Raw genomic sequence first — 10,868 nt, 5'->3', positions numbered from 1 at the left:
GTAGAAGAGCCCAATGACATAATAAAAGAAAATACAGTATCTGAGAAATGAAAATGATGAGATATCAATAAATTATGTCATGACAGGAATAAGAGAGACGAAGCCAATACTTTTTCATATCACATTGTGCGTGATATTACGAAAGAAAATGAGGATCTTGAACCTAAATCTATATAGGAATGTAGAAATAGAAAAGATTGGCCAAAATGGAAAAATGAAATCAACAAAGAGTGTAATTCTCTTACTCAATGAAAGTTTTTGGACATGTAGTATGTACACCAAACAAAGTAAGCTTAGTGGGACACAAATGGGTATTTGTGCGCAAAAGAAGCGAGAAGAATGAAGTTGTGAGATACAATGCAAGACTTGTTGCACAAGGTTTTACCCAAAGGCACAACATTGATTATGAAGAAACATACTCTCCTATGGTTGATGCAAGTACATTCTGTTATCTAATAAGTCTGGCAACACATGAAAAATTGGAGATGCATCTGATGGATATAGTTACCGTCTATTTATATGTTTCACTTGAGAATGATATTTATATGAAATCCTAGAAGGGTTTAAGGTGCCAGAAGGACAAACTTCTAATTCTTAAAAAGCATATTCAGTAAAATTTAATAAATCTTTGTATGGATTGAATAAATAAGACCATACGTGGTTAAAAAATTTTAAATATCATTTTGTTGAAAGAGGGCCACAAAATGATCCAATAAGCTGATGTGTACTCATAAAAAGATTCAGATCAGAATTTGTCATATATGATGTTATTGTAGATGATTTGAATATAATTGAACTCATAGAGAATTGGAAAATGCAACTTCTTGTTTGAAAGAAAATTTTGAAATGAATGATCTTGGTAAGTTGAAATTCTACCTTGGTCTTCAAATTGAGCACACAAAAATGGAGTTCTTGTACATTAATATCTAGAAAAGGTGCTTAAAAGGTTTTATATGAATAACTCACATCCATGAGGAACTAGATGGTGGTAAGGCACTTAGATGCCATAAATGACTAATTTCAGTATCATAAAAAACAAGAAAACCTTCTTTTTCCTGAAGAACCATATATTAGTGATATTGGTGAACTAATATATCTTACATTTAATGCAAAACCCAATATGTCTTTTGTCGTACATTTATTAGCATGATATGGTTCTTTTCTAAAAAGAAGACACTAGAATGGAGTCAAACACATTCTTTGGTATCTTCGAGGTACTATAAATATGAATTTATACTAATCAAATTCATCAAATATGGAGTTAATTGGTTATGTAGATTCTAGATACTTCCCTGATCCACATCAAACTCGAACATAAACAAGTAATTTATTCAGTTGTGGAGGTAAGAAAATTTATTGACATTATGTTAAACAAACTTAAATTACTACTTATTCTAACCATGCAAGGATTGTAGCAATTCATAAGGAAAGTCAGGAATATATTTGGTTAAGAAAGTTAACTCAACACGTTCGCAAGAATTGTGGTCTAAATTGTAATTGGACGACTTTATTAAAGGATACAGAACCAAGAATATATCACCCAAGTTCTTTTTCACTCATGATCTTCAAAAAGTGTGTGGCATCAACATCCAAAAAATTCAATCAACTAACAACTTTCCCGATTTGTTTACTAAAGCACTTCCTACATCTAAATTTGAAAATATTTTTCCTTAGTTATGATTTTCCCACCAGGTTTTCTTAGAAAGGTTTATAACGAGACAATTGTTTCCAATATCTATTATTAATCATATACTCTTTTTCCTTAATAAATGGTTTCTCCCATGAGGTTTTACCTATTAAGGTTTTAGCGAGTCATGATACAATCGTCATTCAAGGGGAGTGTTATGAAATATTAGTTTGTGAATGACCATCGGATACCACATTTCTCCCATAGCTCTCTATTAATACCTAGAATTAGTAAAAACCATTTTAATGTGTTTTATGAGTGTAATAATGCACTATCATAATGTGAATTCATCTTTCATCTTATTTTGGTTGTATAAATAGTGAGCCATATGTATTAGAAAGTTGATTATTTCATCAAAAGTATTGGAATAAAAGTTATCTCCATTCTCATGTCTTTATTTACTTTATAATTTATCTTGTTATTTGATCATATTTTATAACATATACATATATATATATATATATATATATATATATTGTTGTGCGTTAGAATGCATCAGTAGTGGTATGATGGTTAGAGTACCAATAGGCTAGTTGTCGTCTAGTGGAGTGCCCTAGGGGCTATATGTAGTCATGTAGGATAGCCTGAGGACTCTTGATCTAGGATTCCTTGCATGTTCATTGTTTGGTTGTGGCTCTAGAGTAGGATCATCTTTTTAGGTGGCTATCTTACATGTGGTTGCTTATGCCTATGTATTCCATCGAGATTAGTTGGTGACAGAGTAGTGTGTTATGAGAGGTCTATTAGTTGATAGTAAATTGTATGATTTGTAATTTCTTGTTTTATATGCCTACTTGATCCTTGATTATTATATATCGACATATTGTGGTGGTTGATGGTTGAATTGATAATGGTTTATGTGCAAGCCAGCAAACCCTGGAGCAATCTAGACATAAGCTGAGGTCCAGGAGGGCTATCCAGACTTATGTTGTAGGCTTCGGAGAAATCCAGAATAAGCTGAGGACCAGAAGGAAAATCCATACTTATATTGTGGGCTTGGGAGAAATCTCATCATGATTTGAGCATCTGAAGTGTAATAAATACTTATGTTATGGGATTAGGGGTAGTCCAGTCATGAGTTGAGGGTTAGGAGGGTAATCCAAGCTTATGGTGTGGGCTCAAGGGTAATCCAGTCAAATAGTTGTGGACCTAGTATGCATGCTTGTTTATGATACACTCTCTATGTTATTTTTGGGGGATACTCATTAGGTTTTGTTCTTACCCAGATGATTATGTTTTTAGGTTCTATTGGTGATCATGGAAAGTCGATGGAGTGATTGTACATACTCATCATGAGCATTGAGGTTTCCACATTCATTATATTACTTTGGTTTTCGATAAATGTAATTTGGAATAATTAGTGTCTTTGAAATGGATTTATAAATAGGAAGGTTCACCTTATTAAAAACCAAAAATTTTTCTTGTGGAAATGGGACATTACAAGTTAGTATCAGAGCCCTGGTTTGAGAAATTTGGAGGAACACTTGTGTGAACCCAAACTCAAACTAGGATCCGATGAATTTTCACAAAAAGTTTTTCAAAAGGAAATTTATAATAAAAGGGTTAGGTTAGGGACATGTGCTTGGTCTCTTGTCGTGTTCTTGTTTGATTGTTGGCTTGGGACAAGGAAGATGAACCTTTGACATAACCTTGGTTTTACAGGAAGATGTTGTGTGCACAAACAGCCAAAGCCCGAATAGGTGAGTGCTACCAAAAATACAGATAACTTGTCATTTGTGCTGAATTTTAATTTGCTGATATGTAGATTGTTTGGAAAGCATTCTAACGGATAAGTTAATATTCTTTTAGGGGGTGGCGGATAGTAATGCCTGATTATTCTGATACCTTATGGTAAAGGGAATTGCTTGATATATGATATTTGATTGTTTTATTGCTAAGTGTATGTTGTATAGTTATATACGGACGAGATTAAATACCCTTAGAAAGATTGACTTAGCCTTAATTCATGTTCATTGTTTGTGTAACGCCCGTAGATCCGGGCTAGTCAATTTAGAGACGTTAAGCATCAAAAATGAATTTTTGATAGAAGATTATTTATAAGGAGTAATCTTAGCTAAGTTAGTATATGTTACAAGGATTCTGTACATATAAAGAATGTCGAAATCTGAGTTTTAACGAAGAAGTTATGACTTGTCGAAGTTTCGCGACAGAAACGGCACGACACAGCGCGACGTAAATAGTGAATTTACGTTAGAGTAATATTTGGCCTTAGCGATCTAAAGTAAAGTCATAGAATACGTTAAACCGAGAGCATGCAAAAAAAGAACGTCTAAATCTGACTTCTTATGAGGAAGTTATGATTTTTCGAAGTTTCGACTTAGCGGTATGCAGCCCGAAGTTCGAATATGAGATCGAGTTATTTCTAGCCAAGACATTCTAAATGAGAGTTGAAGATCTCATCAATAGTAGTCCAACGATAAAAAGACAGACGAAAACGGTGTTTAGATGATGGAGTTATCAATTTCGAACGAAGTTTTCCTGTCCCGACCTACTAAAAATAATATATTAATAATATATTAAAATTAAATTCAAAATTAGCCGATGAAGTCTAAATGAAAGTTGTAGATCTTGTTTTTACCTACGCGTGGACATAAAGAACGTCGAAACGGAGTTCATATGCGAAAGTTATGAATTTCTGAAGTTCGGGGCGCGAAACCCCAAAACTGTCAGAGTTCACAACGTGAATACAATGTTCACGACATGAACTCAGTATTTATGACTTTTGGAGCCTGGCAGACGCAAATGGCGATGACGAACCTGATGACTATTGAATTCACGACATGAGAACTTAAAATTCACGATGTGAGAGATGAAAAATGACCCTATAAATAGAAATCGAGGGTCAACCGATTTTGGTTGCTCTATCTCTTCTCTCCCACTCCCAATACCCTCGCTAAGCCCTATTTTAACCCCCCGAAGCCCCGGTATCATACCGAGATCCAAAGTAAGTCCCAAAGCCCGAAGCCCGGTGTGTGAAGATCTTCCAGATCTACAGATGAATACTACTTTTACAAGCCGTAGTGCTGTCCGATCATCTTCTGATCAAGTGAGTGTGTGGTTACTTTCTTCTAACACATAAATATAAAATTATTAGCTATGAAATACATTCTATGTTGTGACAACCCGAAGTTCGTTCTGTTGTCGTAACCCATTCCGTCGTTAAAATTTTTTCGTCTTGAATTGTTTCCGTGCATTTCAAAAATTAAGTCATTTATTTGAGTTTGTTAATATGACTTGATAATTGTCCAAACGCATTAGAAACTCGTGGAAATGTTCCAAATTTTATTTAGAAAAATTTTAGTTTTATTCCGTCAAGTTATAAAATAATTAAATCCGGTATGACCAAAAGCCCCGCTTATCAGCAATATCGGGTAGAATTCCACCGTGTCCTAAACCTTGAGCATATATAAAGTTGAGAGAGCCTCATTTGAAGTTTTTCCAATCCCTCTCTACTTTCTCTCTCTAGAAATCGAAATCAAGCCAGAATCATCCAAAACAAGCGCCAAATCGTCAAGGTAACTATCCTAACTCCTAGTATAACACCTTTGGCCTTCAAATTCATGAAAAATATGAGGAATAGAGCCATAAATATGTGTTTACGGTCCTAGTACCTCCTTAGGCCGTGAACACATGTAATGAGGGGTTTTGAGCCTTAAAACCCTTCGAAAACTCATTTGGAGCCTAGATATGACCTAAGGATTTGTTTGCATGGAGTTCCAACACCTTTAACTCTTCATTTGGGGTATAAGCTTGAGTTTACGGCCCAAGCACATGCTTGGACCATAAACACCTATTCTTGGGGAGTAAACTCAATTTAAGGTGTTAGTTTGTCCCTAAACACCTCCAACAAGCTTCCATGAGAGTACAGAACCCTATAATCCTTCAAGAAATGCACCAAAACTTGCACAAATGGGACAAGCATGAGTTTACGGTCCAAGAACATTCTTAGACCGTAAACTCATCTCCTTGGACCTTAAACTCATCCAATGGGTGTTAAAGTGCCCTTAACACCTTGTATGGTTCAGAAATCGGTCTAGAACTTAGTATGCTTGACTTTCAACCACCAAAACCCATGGATCTTGGACAAACATGAGTTTACGGTTGTAAACTCATGTGTTTAAGGTAGTAAACTCCCAAAAACATCTTCATAGACCGTAAACTACTTTTCCAAGGTCAATTCAAGTCCCAATCACTTCCTAAGCCGTGGAATTCACCCTAGAACCTTCCAATGTGCATTTTAATGACCTAGAACCACCAAACCATCAAAGGAATCAGTGTGGGGGGGTTTACGGCCGTAAACTCCAAGTTTACTGCCGTAAACTCCATTTGATGGTCCATTTGTGAGTTTGATTCCTTTCCATAACCTAGATTGCACTACTAGAAAAAAGGCCTTTTACGATGCTCATTGCGCGTCATAAAACGCTCAGACGACGTGCATATGCGCGTCAAGGAAGGCCCTGTCATAACGAGAGACGACGCGGTTTTGCGCGTCGTCTATAGACGACGTGCATTTATGACACGCAATGCGTATCATTAAAACCGCTGTCAAGAAAGGCCATGTAATAAACGAATATGACACACATTTTTGCGTATCGTAAATTTAAATGTTAAAAAAATATTTATATATTTATTAATATTTAAATTAAATTTGCATTTAATGACTCATAATAGAAATAAAATACCATATGCAAAAAATACAATCCATTGCATAAAATTTAATTTCATACAATTCTATTTCTTACAATATATAAATTTTCATTCATCTAATCTACTCTGTGTTTCATACAAAAAATCTATTTCATGCGGCTTCTTCCATTTCCTTTATTTAGCAGCTTCCATCATTAGTAGTACAACTAACAATTCAAATGAAGAATGCAACACTTGCATTTGCAGCATCTTATCTCTTTTAGCTTGAACTTTCTTTTCCTCTTCTAACTCCATAAGACAAGAAATATTCCCTCATCTCATCAACAAATCAAATTTACAACACAATATCAACACAATATTCCCCTGCATCCATTTATCTCACTTATATTATTCCAATTTAAAATAAGAGATTAATAATAAATTTAAAATAATGTACAAAAGAAAAATATGAATATTGGTTATTATATTTAAACCTTCCATACTTTGAAATATATTAATTGTGTTGATGGCAATGCACTTGTTGTTTGTTGTGTGAGACAAACATTAGTTGTATTGTATTTCACACCACCAGTTTGCATGAAACAGATAAAAAAAATGACACATCTGCAAAAGGAATGAAATTTGTCAATTAATTTGTAATTTTTAAGTTACTTTGTTTCTAATAACATTAGTAAGGGTACAATTATGGAAGAGATGCATAAAAATCCCTTTAATTAAGCAAAAAAAAAGTACATATATGTGTATATGAATGTAGATATATGTATAATTATATGTATGTATGTATAGGGAGATGAAACATGTACTCACGAACAATTAGAATAGACAGAGAAGCGTGCATACAACATAGCATCAGTAACCTCAGGGCTAAGATCACCAACAAATTTGTTATAATGACCTAAAAAGGAAGAAACTAATAATGTCATGAGGAGATTAAGAAGGTAGAAAAGAATATGGGTATATAAATTATTCCAAAAAGGGTATTAAGTCCTATACCTGATGTGTCCTCCCTTTGTACAGTGACATATGCCCAATTAACTTTGATAGGTTGTCTAAATCCTAAGCGAAGCATTACGCTAAAAGAACCTGCTGGGTTTGATCCAAAATTATATCTCAACAACATGACTATTTGTTGCTCCTATTCACATTCATATTCATATCATATTATCAGATTAAACATATCATTTCTTTACGCAAATCCCAATGATTGATTACCATACCTTAAGTTGCTTAGCCACATCTCTAGCACATGATCCCGAAACTTCAATCCAAGCTTTTGAGAATAGAGATAGAGCACAAGCTGTCAGCATGAACACCAAGTACAAAAGAGCATAAAATGGGTTTGCTGCCATATCTGCCAAACTGATCCATCAAACAACACATCACATTATTTATTAATTATACCACTCAAAACTCAAAACAAACAAAAACAATAACACGACTAAATTATATGCTTTACACAAAATCACAACTTCATTCCAAATCTTCAAATTGTCCCAATGTTATTATTTCATTTGGTGCTTTACTCAAAAAAAATGCTAGTTTAGTCCAAATTTTCAAGTCATTTTATATGGTTGGTATCCGCAAAAAAATGCAAACATAAGGATAACATTAAAATTTTGGACCAAGCACAATGATCATATTTCTAATTTAGTCTTAATTATAAATAATATCACATTTACCTTGAAGGTGCAGTGACATAGTAAGCGATGCCACCAACAGGGACAGATTGTCCAGAGTATTCAGACTCCTTCCACTTTCCCAATAGATCAACCAAGAAATTTCCACTGTATTTTCTGTGTAATAACTGCCAATCAAGCAAATAATATAAGCAACACAGATAAAGAAAATAATTCAAATATAAATATAATTATATAGGTGCCTGAGAGATGAAATAGAGGTTGGAAACAAGTACAGAATGAAGAATGAAGGCTACTCCATCAAGAATCTCCATCCTGAAGATTGAAAAAGTTGTTAAAATTTTCATCTGATATCTAAAAGATAAGAAGATAGATGTATCCTGGCATTCGGGTCTGCACCAGCAGCTACTAGTGAAACACCAGGTCATCATGGGGACATATCAATAATGACTCAGACTGTTCCAGTGTCCCAGGATGTGAGACGTCAGGTCAGCAGTGGCGGTTCTTCTGGGACTGGGACTACTTCGAATTTAAGAGATTCCCTTCCAAAGCTGTTTGCGTCTTTCAAGTCTCAGAATCATGTCCTTTCCTTTGTTGTTATACTCATGGCTGTAATCATCCTTCTAATGCAGGTTTGTTACTGTTAAGGGTAGTTTGGTCTTTTTCATATGTGGCTTAATGAGGGGCAATAAGGTCCTTTTTCAATTATCATTCATTTTGTTTTTTTTTGGTTTTCTACAGATACGCATTGTGGTGTTGCTGCTAAGACGACAAACTGTCCAAGTAGTTTCCAACACAAGTTGGATGAGCAACATCAACACACGCATAGACATGAGGGGCGGTACAATCAGTTTACTAAAGGATACAGTATGGAGAGGATGAAGATTGAGAAACAGTATGGAGAGGATGGGGAGAAACAGTATGAAGAGGATGAAGATTGAGAGGAATCACTGTGCGGAGGCTTGTCAGCGAAGAAATCGACCTTTCCTTTTCTTCTTGGCCCGATTTATTACATTCCATATACAACAAAGTGGTGGTATGTACCAAGGAGGAGAGAGAGAGAGAGAGAGAGAGAGAGAGAGAGAGATGGTGGTGATTCTGATCGAGGTGAGCGCTCCTGTGGAAGGAGGAGACGCAACAGGTGGGATTTTTAATTTTTTCGATTTCATTTCCCCTTGCTATTAAAAAACGAAAACGCGCACAGACTAAAATTATAAAGCGACAAGGTAACACGACATGCTTTTTAGGATAGGTGCCTTCCGTGTTTTTAATTTCTTTTTGTTGGACACTAATTTTAGAGCGCCCACAAAATGCGTGTCTTCTATCCTTCAAAATTTGCAAAAATGACATTATTTTTTAGGGCACGCGGAAATGCATGTCCACTATCAGCGCGTGTCATTGTTTGCGCGTCGTAAAAGGCTTTTTTTCTAGTAGTGTTGGATTCTAGCCAATGTTCCCAAGTGAAATAACACCATTTAGCACCATAGAACACCCCACCATGAGTTTACGGCCGTAAACTCATGGGGAATTGGTCATTAGTGCCGTAAACCCTCTTATGAGTTTACTCTTGAAGAGTAAACTCCATATCCTAGCCGTATATGTCCATAGATGTCACCCGGGTCACTCCAAACACTTGTAATGAAGTGTTTTCGTGTATTGGAGTGTATAATCATATCTAAAGTGTAGTTCAAATCCTAATTAGATACAAATGTGTATCTTTTCATATTACATAGGAACCTCACACGCGTTCAAGCCCCGAACTAACGTTTAGCTTCCAGTCAGGCACATTCTTCAATCGGTGAGTTCATACCACTACCATTTTTCAATGTTTTTCAATGTTTTCAGGGGGAGAATACAAGCAAAAGTACAAGGAGATCTTATACTCAAACTTATGATTTTAATTTATCCATTTCATATTTCGTATGCTTTTAACACGGAAAACTGTATTAACCAATCGTTCAACTTGCAGAGTAAACCTTCATGTTATTTGTGAAATTCGTTTTAAAATGTTATATTTTATATTTCACAAATGAATTTCCATATCATTATTGTTAAAAGCATGAATATTAAAGTATTAAAGTATTGTTGATATAACTCCCTGTAGATACGAAAGGACAGTTAGAAATAGATATTAATACGAAAGTACACCTAGGAACAGAACGAATACAAATACGAATAGGGATAGAAATACTAATATGAATACGAATGCATATACGAATATGAATATGAATATGAATAAGAATAGGAATACGAATACGAATACGAATACGAATATAAATACAAATACGAATAGGAATATAATAGATATATGAATACGAATACGAATACGAATATGAATACGAATACGAATAGGAGTAGGAATATGAAAACGAATACGAATACGAAAGCACGCCTTTGGATGACGCCAAGACTTCGGAAATATAGTTAGTGTACGCCTTGAGTGTCACCAGCGTTTCGAAATTAATTCGAAAGTACACCTCTGGACATCGACTGAGTTTCGAAAAGATACGCCTTTTGATGTCGACAGAGTTCGAAGATACGTCTAATGTACTCTTTTGGAAATCACCAGAACATCGAAAATACTATTAATGTACTTTTCTGAGTGTATCCAAGTATTCGAAAATACAACTAAGTATAGTAGATAATCGACATTCGAATGTAGGGTAACTAAGATATCAGAATACCTATCTAATACTAAAAGTAAGGTAGATACTAGTACATCGAAATCAGAACTAAGAACTCACCACAACGTTGAGGAAAATATTGGATTTTCCTGGGATAACATAATAACTCGTAAACGAATGGTGTAAGGAATGGAAAACTAAACTAATAGGAAAACATGAGATTTTCCTTGGATAACATAGCTACTCATAATC

The sequence above is a fragment of the Lactuca serriola genome, chromosome 3 (assembly GCF_051521515.1).
Source record: "Lactuca serriola cultivar US96UC23 chromosome 3, Lser_US96UC23_V15, whole genome shotgun sequence".
In the NCBI taxonomy this organism is placed as follows: Eukaryota; Viridiplantae; Streptophyta; class Magnoliopsida; order Asterales; family Asteraceae; genus Lactuca; species Lactuca serriola.
Note: the sequence above shows the minus strand (reverse complement) of the source record.